The following is an 11,073-nucleotide window of genomic DNA, read 5'->3' as shown; positions in this document are numbered from 1 at the left end:
GATAAATAAAATTGACAAACCATTAGCCAGACTCATCAAGAAACAAAGGGAGAAAAATCAAATCCATAAAATTAGAAATGAAAATGGAGAGATCACAACAGACAACACAGAAATACAAAGGATCATAAGAGAGTACTATCAACAATTATATGCCAATAAAATGGACAACATGGAAGAAATGGACAAATTCTTAGAAAAGTACAACTTTCCAAAACTCGATCAGGAAGAAATAGAAAATCTTAACAGACCCATCACAAGCACGGAAATTGAAACTGTAATCAAAAATCTTCCAGCAAACAAAAGCCCAGGTCCAGACAGTTTCACAGCTGAATTCTACCAAAAATTTAGAGAAGAGCTAACACCTATCCTGCTCAAACTCTTCCAGAAAATTGCAGAGGACGGTAAACTTCCAAACTCATTTTATGAGGCCACCATCACCCTAATACCAAAACCTGACAAAGATCCCACAAAAAAAGAAAACTACAGGCCAATATCACTGATGAACATAGATGCAAAAATCCTTAACAAAATTCTAGCAATCAGAATCCAACAACACATTAAAAAGATCATACGCCATGACCAAGTGGGCTTTATCCCAGGGATGCAAGGATTCTTCAATATCCGCAAATCAATCAATGTAATACACCACATTAACAAATTGAAAACTAAAAACCATATGATTATCTCAATAGATGCAGAGAAAGCCTTTGACAAAATTCAACATCCATTTATGATCAAAACTCTCCAGAAAGCAGGAATAGAAGGAACATACCTCAACATAATAAAAGCTATATATGACAAACCCACAGCAAACATTATCCTCAATGGTGAAAAATTGAAAGCATTTCCCCTAAAGTCAGGAACAAGACAAGGGTGCCCACTTTCACCATTACTATTCAACATAGTTTTGGAAGTTTTGGCCACAGCAATCAGAGCAGAAAAAGAAATAAAAGGAATCCAAATTGGAAAAGAAGAAGTAAAGCTCTCACTGTTTGCAGATGACATGATTCTCTACATAGAAAACCCTAAAGACTCCACCAGAAAATTACTAGAACTAATCAATGACTATAGTAAAGTTGCAGGATATAAAATCAACACACAGAAATCCCTTGCATTCCTATACACTAATAATGAGAAAACAGAAAGAGAAATTAAGGAAACAATTCCATTCACCATTGCAACGGAAAGAATAAAATACTTAGGAATATATCTACCTAAAGAAACTAAAGACCTATATATAGAAAACTATAAAACACTGGTGAAAGAAATCAAAGAGGACACTAACAGATGGAGAAATATACCATGTTCATGGATTGGAAGAATCAATATAGTGAAAATGAGTATACTACCCAAAGCAATCTATAGATTCAATGCAATCCCTATCAAGCTACCAACAGCATTCTTCACAGAGCTAGAACAAATAATTTCACAATTTGTATGGAAATACAAAAAACCTCGAATAGCCAAAGCTATCTTGAGAAAGAAGAATGGAACTGGAGGAATCAACCTACCTGACTTCAGGCTCTACTACAAAGCCACAGTTATCAAGACAGTATGGTACTGGCACAAAGACAGAAATGTAGATCAATGGAACAAAATAGAAAGCCCAGAGATAAATCCACGCACATATGGACACCTTATCTTTGACAAAGGAGGCAAGAATATACAATGGATTAAAGACAATCTCTTTAACAAGTGGTGCTGGGAAATCTGGTCAACCACTTGTAAAAGAATGAAACTAGAACACTTTCTAACACCATACACAAAAATAAATTCAAAATGGATTAAAGACCTAAATGTAAGACCAGAAACTATAAAACTCCTAGAGGAGAACATAGGCAAAACACTCTCTGACATACATCACAGCAGGATCCTCTATGACCCACCTCCCAGAATATTGGAAATAAAGGCAAAAATAAACAAATGGGACCTAATTAACCTTAAAAGCTTCTGCACATCAAAGGAAACTATTAGCAAGGTGAAAAGACAGCCTTTAGAATGGGAGAAGATAATAGCAAATGAAGCAACTGACAAACAACTAATCTCGAGAATATACAAGCAACTCCTACAGCTCAACTCCAGAAAAATAAATGACCCAATCAAAAAATGGGCCAAAGAACTAAATAGACATTTCTCCAAAGAAGACATACAGATGGCTAACAAACACATGAAAAGATGCTCCACATCACTCATTATCAGAGAAATGCAAATCAAAACCACTATGAGGTACCATTTCACACCAGTCAGAATGGCTGCGATCCAAAAGTCTACAAGTAATAAATGCTGGAGAGGGTGTGGAGAAAAGGGAACCCTCTTCCACTGTTGGTGGGAATGCAAACTAGTACAGCCACTATGGAGAACAGTGTGGCGATTCCTTAAAAAACTGGAAATAGAACTGCCTTATGATCCAGCAATCCCACTGCTGGGCATACACACTGAGGAAACCAGAAGGGAAAGAGAGACATGTACCCCAATGTTCATCGCAGCACTGTTTATAATAGCCAGGACATGGAAGCAACCTAGATGTCCATCAGCAGATGAATGGATAAGAAAGCTGTGGTACATATACACAATGGAGTATTACTCAGCCATTAAAAAGAATACATTTGAATCAGTTCTAATGAGGTGGATGAAACTGGAGCCTATTATACAGAGTGAAGTAAGCCAGAAAGAAAAACACCAATACAGTATACTAATGCATATATATGGAATTTAGAAAGATGGTAACAATAACCCTGTGTATGAGACAGCAAAAGAGACACTGATGTATAGAACAGTCTTATGGACTCTGAGAGAGAGGGAGAGGGTGGGAAGATTTGGGAGAATGGCATTGAAACATGTAAAATATCATGTATGAAACGAGTTGCCAGTCCAGGTTCGATGCATGATACTGGATGCTTGGGGCTGGTGCAATGGGACAACCCAGAGGGATGGAATGGGGAGGGAGGAGGGAGGAGGGTTCAGGATGGGGAACACATGTATACCTGTGGCGGATTCATTTTGATATTTGGCAAAACTAATATAATTATGTAAAGTTTAAAAATAAAATTAAAAAAAAACAACTGTTAAAAAAAAAAAAAAGTTCTCAATGGGAAGAGAACTGAATTTTGAATACAAGCTATAGGAACTGGGAAAGCCCATGCTTCCCAGGTGGTGCTGGAGGTAAAGAGTCCACCTGCCAATGCAGGAGACACAGGAGACTCAGGTTCAATCCCTGGGTGGGGAAGATCCCCTGGAGGAGAGCATGGCAACCCACTCCAGTATTCTCGCCTGGAGAATCAATCCCATGGACAGAGGAGCCTAGCAGGCTACAGTCCATAGGGTCGCAAATAGTCAGACACGACTGAAGCAACTTAGCACACATGATTACGATAAGTTGCTATTGTATTCATAGAAATAGTAACGGTTAATCATGGTTTAGCTAAATTTTGCATATTTCAAGGAAAATTCTCGAAAGCGAATTTTGTAAGTTTGAAAATCCTATGACAATGAGTAGATGGAAAGCCACCCTTACTAATTCACTTTTCTAGGTTAATTAGTGCTATTTTAAAAGTTTATGTATCTATAGACCTATAAGGGCTTCCCAGGTGGCTCAGTGGTAAAGAATCCGCTTGCCAATGCAGCAGACACAAGTGATGTGAGTTTGATTCCTGGGTCAGGAAGATCCCCTAGAGAAGGAAATGGCAACCCACTCTAGTATTCTTGCCTGGAAAATCCCATGGTCAGAGGAACCTGGCAAAGAGTCCGTGAAGTCACAAAAGAGTCTGACACCGCTTAGCGACTCAACAACAACAATCTATAGACCAAACAGATCCAAAGGCTGTAACTACTTTTATAAAGAGCATCATTTTCTTTATTTCCAAACCAACTAAATGAAAGCACAACCTTTGGTAAAATAGCAATTCCTAAGACTATCATGTTAGTGGGAGGGGATTCATTTGTCCCCCCAAATTCCCATGACAATGCCCTCCTCTGTGATAGCCACCTCGTAGGTGATTCCACACATATAGGGCTGTAGTCATTGCTTGATTATGTGCTGCTTCAGCCTCCTTCTCTGAGCTGTTCATCCAAACATAGTCAGATTAAGAGGCTGGAGGTTTCTGAGGTCGGAAAAGAACTCCAAGTGTAGGAAATAGAACTCTTTGGGAGGTAGCAAGTCTGGACCTCAATTAGCATCACTGCTATTGTTTCTGTGGTATGGCAACCCAGACTCTCAAAGTAGCCCAAGGCCACCGCCTCTCTTTCTTTGTTTCCCCTTTGCTGTCTGCCACTGTGGTCTTGGTGTGGAGTGATTTGAGAAAAGTGCTGTGAATAAGTTCTCTGTATTCAAAACCCCAAGCCAGTTCAGAAATACAACCCCAAGATACACGCTTCAGGCTGTCAAGGCTACAGGAGTTAACACCACTGTGCCTCAGAGACCCACTTCCTCTCCCCAAGAACTTTCCAGACTTAAGAGTTCACCCAAGCTGCACACTTTGTAAAGAAGACTGCCCTTGGACCTCAGGTAATTCACAATTTCCCCAGACCTCAGTTTCCTCATCTATAAAATGTGAGTGGAAGAATAGAAGGTCTTTTAGCTCCAAGATGTTATAATGTAAAAATCCTGCCAAGGCAAATCTTATCTTGCATTTCCACCTCTCCCTCCTCTATACTTGACCTGCATGTGGAAAATATGTGCTGACTCACCCTTCCACACCCTCACCAGACATTTGACAAAGTTGGGAACGTTTCTTTTAAAAAGAGCTTGAACTATACTTTCTATACTTTTGGCTCCTCTTTGCCAGTAAAAATCCATGACACCACTTCAAAACACACAAACTAAGCATTGCATTAGAAAGAGTGCACATTCTCATTCCGGTTCCTTCGGTCTGGGATCAACTTTGTCTGTTTCACATGTCTTTTTCTCTGTCAATCAGGAGGTGGGCGCCTGTCTAGATATTCATCCTGACTTATACCAAGAGGATTGAAATAGGATGTCTCTCATGAGGGAAAAAAATGGGTTTTGAGAATTCCTTTGCCTATTCCATTCCAACAGAATTCCAGTTGACAACCTCTGGGCAAAGTTGCAAACCTACATTTTTTATTTTCATAAATGCTGTTCATCATCAGAAAGTTACAGAGAGTTGACTGGGAGGATGGTACTTAAAGGGGCTGCTCTGGTGGCTCAGCAGTAAAGAATCCTCCTGCAGTGCAGGAGACACACGAGATACCGGTTCAGCCCCTGGGCCAGGAAGATCCCCTGGAGAAGGAAATGGCAACTCACTCCAGTATGCTTGCCTGGAGGATTCCATAGACAGAGGAGCCTGGCGGGCTAAGGGCCATAGGGTTGCACAGAGTCAGATGCAACTGAGCGACTAACACATGCATGGTGCTTAAAAGCAGCTCTTTTGTTCCAATCTTAAAAGAAAGTTTAAAGACCAACTCTTTAATATAGCTTGCTTCATCTAGAATCCCCTGAAAGCATGAATTGTGATAGCCTTGTCAGCCTAAACACACAGAACATCACAATTACAGGCCGTTTCCCAGTCGAGTGAGAAAGCTCCCCAGCTTCCCTCTGAGTTTGGTGCCCTTTTGGAAGACAGGTACTGGCCCAATAACACATGAACTCAGTTCTGATTTGCAGTGTTGTTTGTTGCTTGGCTCATGTCGGATGATTGTAATTATCTTCGTGATCATGCAAGAAGAAAAGTGCCTCATTATTAAAATTAGCCATCGGTTTTCAGTGGGACAGCAGCACAGATGAAGATGCACAGAGAAGGGCTGTCCGCTCTCCACGGCAGGAGAGTAGTCATCATTTGCTTAGATGTACTGACAGCCTGGCTGTTTGGGTCAGAAGACAAGAAGTATGTGCCAGGATTCCCCGACTTCAGAGGATCTGAAAAGCTGATGCTGAAGGGAAGGATATTACTATGGCAGCCAATGTTTTTTCAAAGAGAGATGGGAAAAATCAATGTGAGGTCTTCCTAATTTGTGTTCCAATTGGGTCCAGAGCTTTCTTTCTTTTGGATTCTTTCAGTGTTTTTCTTGGCTCATTTGTGGTGCATGAAGAAGCTTCTTTTTAGTATGAGGGTGAAAAGCATTTCTCTCTGTTTAGACACTTAAGATATTAATTCTTTTTGCAATGCTGAACCAGAGAAACTGGTTCTATCCCCAGCTCCACCAGGCAAGTCATTTATTCTTTCTGGACCTCATTTCCTCATCTTAAAAAAAAAAAAAAAGAGAGAGAGAGGTTTAGAACAGACCATCTTTTGTAAAACTAGCTATGTAATTTGCAGGTCCCAGGCAAAATTAAAATATAGGGTGTAAAATTCCTATATTCCTATATTTATATGTAAAAATATGGGGTGTAAAAATTATTAAGAATTTCAAGAGAACAACAGTAGAACATTAAACCAAGGGCAGAGCTCATGTATACACAGAGCCTTGTGGGGCTGGATAGGTTACATACACAGGCCTGCATCTCCTCTGCTGAAAGCCGGCCTGCATCTCCTCTGCGCCTTGTTCAGCATCAAAATTCTCTGTTATCAAGGTTTTTTGGTCAACTCCACAAGTACAATCCTCATGCAAAAATCAAACAACAACAACAAAAAAGCAAAACCAAAAAATTTGAACTGCATTTTTTGCCTGAAGTCTATCTCACTTTTTTCAAGTTGCTTTGACCATAAGCCCTTCCTGACTTCATTTTATTCTCCAAGATGGATATTTCTTCTTTCCTGTCTAAAACATCCAAATGACCTCTGCTTTGGTCTTTTTCTAAATCACCATATGTTAGATAATTGTGCCCAAAGGAATTACTTCCAGAGTGGCCTAAACACAAAAGAAAAACACACAGCCAACTTTTTCTCTAGAACAGTGCAAACATTTCCTTAAACCTAAGTGTCTCCAGAGGAAAACTGACAGAATAAACCTTTCACCCAGCAAGTCCACTCTGCATAGGGTTGTACCAAATCCTTCTTTTTGCATTTTTACGTCTCTGATTTATCTACTGCTTTGCCAATAAAAGCAGTCATGTCCTTTGATTTAAGTTTTTTTTACAATGGAAAAGTGGTTCGAGAAAATGACTCAGTTGAGTGTTTTATTAATGGAAAGAGCTGATATGCCAGCAACAGTCCAAGTTCTTTGCCCCTTCTCTATCATGTTACACCATAATATAGCACCTCCCTGAGAACTCAGAGATTGCAAGTTAAATGCTAGCAAATCAATGGTTTGTCAGATGTTGGGTTCACTAAAGTACCAACCACAAAACACAAGGAACTTTCAGCATTGAGAAGTAAAATCTACTCATGTAATTTAACAATTACAAAGCAACTATCAAAGAAGAGAGGATTTTGTTAACATGTCTTGAAATATGTTTGATTTCTTGCATGAGTTTTTCTGCTATGTTCAAGTTACTGAAGTTCCATTCAGGTAGTTAAACTCACTGAACAAATTTTTACCATCACTTCAAACGGATGGAAAATCAGATTTATTATTGAAGTTAACTTCTAGAATTTTAAGAGGAGAAAGTGACTGCTTCAAATCTACTCATCCCTGACAACTGAACCTCAAAATGAATTTATTTTCTATTATGAAATTTTGAAGTGTTCTGTTTATTATAAAAAACAAGTACATTTATTCTTCTTTAATCTTATTTTAAAAAATCAAACACCTGTTTGTCTCAAATATTCAAGATGATGTGTGGTTCTGTTTTAGGGGACAATTTAAGGCAAAGATGTTATGAACTGTAAAAAACCACTGTGAACATATCAGTCGGTCAGTCACATCCAACTCTTTGTAATCTGATGGATTGTACCCTGCCAGGCTCCTCTGTCCGTGGAATTCTCCAGGCAAGAACACTGGAGTGGGTAGCCATTGCCTATTGCAGGCAGATTCTTTAACAACTGAACTACCAGGGCCCACTGTCTAGGTCATGACAATTCCAAATATTTGAATACGAGAAGGCAATGGCACCCCACTCCAGTACTCTTGCCTGGAAAATCCCATGGATGGAGGAGCCTAGTGGGTTACAGTCCATGGGGTCGCTAAGAGGCAGACACAACTGAGCGATTTCACTTTCACTTTTCACTTTCATGCACTGGAGAAGGAAATGGCAACCCACTCCGGTGTTCTTGCCTGGAGAATCCCAGGGACGGGGGAGCCTGGTGGGCTGCCGTCTCTGGGGTCGCACAGAGTCGGACACGACTGAAGTGACTTAGCAGCAGCAGTAGCAGTATCCTTCAAAATATAAGCAAACAAGTCTAGAAAACAATAAATGCCTATATCGAGAGCTCGTCTACTTCTCTAATGGCAGGATTATTTCTGAAACATTATATTAGTCACTTGGGGCTATCACAACAAAGTACTACAGTGTGACTTCATCAACAGAAATACATTTTCTCGCAGTTCTGGAGACTAGAAGTTCAAAATCAAGGTGTCCACGGGCCTTGCTCCCTGAAGTCTCTAGGGAGAATCCTTCCTTTTCCCTTCTTAGCTTCTTGGTGCATGCATGCTAAGTCGCTTCAGTCATGTCCAACTCTTTGCAACCCTTTGGACTGTAGCCTGCCAGGCTCCTCTGTCCATGGGATTCTCCAGGTAAGAATACTGGAGTGGGTTGCTGTGCCCTCCTCCGGGGGATCTTCCTGACCCAGGGATCGAACCTGCCTCTCTTATATCCCCTGCAGACAGGTTCTTTACCACTAGTGCCACCTTGGTGGCCACTGGAAATCCTTGTATTACTTGGCGTTTAGTTGTATCACTCCAACCTCTGCCTCTATTGTCACATGGCTTTCTCCCTGTGTCTCTCCTCCTGTTCTTACACGGACCAGGTTTATTAATCTGCCTGAACGGCTATAACAAAATATGATAACTGTATGGCTTAAGCAACAGTCATTTTTTTCCCTCACAGTTCTGTCTATAAGAGCTAGAAGGCCAAGATCAAGGTGCTAGCTGATTTGGAAGGTCATGAATGTGAGAGGAACACCATTCAACCTGGTACATTCCCCTAAACAAATAATAATCTCTTATGTGTTTAAATGAAATAAAGAAAAGGTCTTTATAAGGTGTACCAGAAAAAGAAAGCTCAGTGAATACCTTAAGAATCCATCCTATTCAGTCATCCATCCCATCAGTTCTCAATGTGCGATGTAAGGACCATTTAACCCAATCCAACTTTGGGAGGGGCTGATTAAAAATGTAGGTTACGTGCTTGCTCCTGCAACAGATATACTAAAATTGGAATGATACAGGGAAGGCTAGCATGCCCCTGCCCAAGGATGACATGCAGATTTGTGAAGGGTTCCATATATTTTAATGCAGATTATTAAACATAGTGTAAAGTGAGAGATTTTTCTGGAAGGAGATTTCTCTAGGTGAGAAAAATGACTGTCCAAGTGAATCTTATTTTCTATCTCTATCGCCAAATCTCAGATATTTCCAGAGTTATCTTTCTCCCGCCTTTGCCATGCCTGGCCTCCTGGAACACCCAGTTCCTCCTCAGCTCAGCCCAGGCACAAGTAAACCCCCTTTCTTGAGTGTCTCTTCATGCAGCTAAGACAGGCTGGCATTCAAAAATGACTTAGCTGAATATGATGAGAAACCAAAAGAAAATATAGGCAACACAATAATAGTCACTAGGCTTTCAGGTTACAGAGAGAACTCTGAGTCAATGTCGACAGCAATGGAAGGACTAGAGCCCTATCAGAAACACCTTCCTTCCCTGCTCCCTAGAGATCTCTGCGGGGTGGCCTCAGGCCACAGCTTGGTTTCTAACCTCCGGAGCTGGCCCTTCCCTACCAAACTAGAGTTTCTAAAGACTAACCAGGGGCCTCCCTGGTGGCTTAGTGGTAAAGAATCTGCCTGCCGATGCAAGAGACTCAGGTTCAATCCCCAGTCCAGGAAGATCCCACATGCAACTAAGAATCCGCCTGCCAATGCAAGAGACTCAGGTTCAATCCCCAGTCTAGGAAGATCCCACATGCCACGGAGCAACTAAGCCCACGCACCACTATTGAGCCTGTGCTCTACAGCCAGGGATCCACAGCTACTGAAACCTGCTCGCCCTAGAGCCTGTGCTATGCAGCTGGAGAAGCTACTGCACTGCAGCGAAGAGCAGCCCCTGCTTGCTGCAACTAGAGAAGAGCCCACGCAGCAGCAAAGACTCAGCACAGCCAAAAACAAATAAATAAAAACAAATAAAGAGCACCCAGAAGTCACTCGTCTCCTAAGTCAGGCACTTGAGGTGGGGGCTTGGGGGGTGGTGGTCCACAATCATCCACTATGAGCAGAGGACAGAGCCTGTTCTTTGTTGCCCCCTTGCCCAACGCCGTACCTGGCACATCCTGGGGCTCAATGTAATGTCTCTTGGGTGAGAATTTAAACCTCTGCCTCACACAAATGATCAGAGCAACCCAAAGTCTTCCCACTTAATCCCGGCTTTGGATCTGAGGGCCGCACTTTCTTCAAGTTGTTGGGGTTGTCATGGCGGGCTTTGGGGCTTTGGTTATCTGCCCCACCCACTTCGGGGGCACCTTAGGGCCTTTGTCTCAGGAAAGTGTAAAGTCTCTTCATGACTAGACAACTCTATTCACTAAAGCTCTTCAACCACATGTTGAAGAGTCCTCACTCTACTAGACGGGAGCTGACACACCCTGACCTGGGATCAGCAGACCAACCTCTTCATTTTGAAAGAAGGGAGCTGAGGCCCAGAGAATGTTCAGGCACTTTCGCAGGCTCTCAGAGCCATTCCATGGCAGAGATGTCCTTGGAACTCAAATTACTGAATGCCCAGATCTGGACTTGTTTCCCTCATCGCTCAGCATTCCTCTACCCCTCCACCCGTTTTCTCTAGAATGGTGACCTCCGAGAAGCTGTGTGAGGCTGCTCTCACCAGGGGCCCTCTGTCCCTCCCCTGCCCTCGGAGTCTGGCCAGCCTCTTGTTGGTTCCCAGATGCTGTACCACACCTCTGTGTTCACCCCAAACCTTCACAGTTTAAGATGTAAAAGCAGATGCTGACCTAGCCCGGGCTCCCCTGCACAAGTCCCTTGGCACTGGAAGAAGATGGAGTTGTTTTCCAGCGTGTGTCATAAATACCAGAA

General features: G+C 41.9%; 1 non-coding gene across 1 annotated transcript; it reads left to right on the top strand.

Annotated features, from left to right (window-relative positions):
* Positions 1–9,184: 9,184 nt before the first annotated feature.
* On the top strand, positions 9,185–9,286 carry LOC129633493 (U6 spliceosomal RNA). The gene has a single exon (XR_008705077.1). It is a non-coding gene; the product is annotated as a U6 spliceosomal RNA (small nuclear RNA).
* Positions 9,287–11,073: the final 1,787 nt, after the last annotated feature.

This window comes from Bubalus kerabau, chromosome 18 (genome assembly GCF_029407905.1).
Source record: "Bubalus kerabau isolate K-KA32 ecotype Philippines breed swamp buffalo chromosome 18, PCC_UOA_SB_1v2, whole genome shotgun sequence".
Classification (NCBI taxonomy): domain Eukaryota; kingdom Metazoa; phylum Chordata; class Mammalia; order Artiodactyla; family Bovidae; genus Bubalus; species Bubalus kerabau.
Note: the sequence above shows the minus strand (reverse complement) of the source record. Positions and strands in the feature narration are given on the sequence as shown.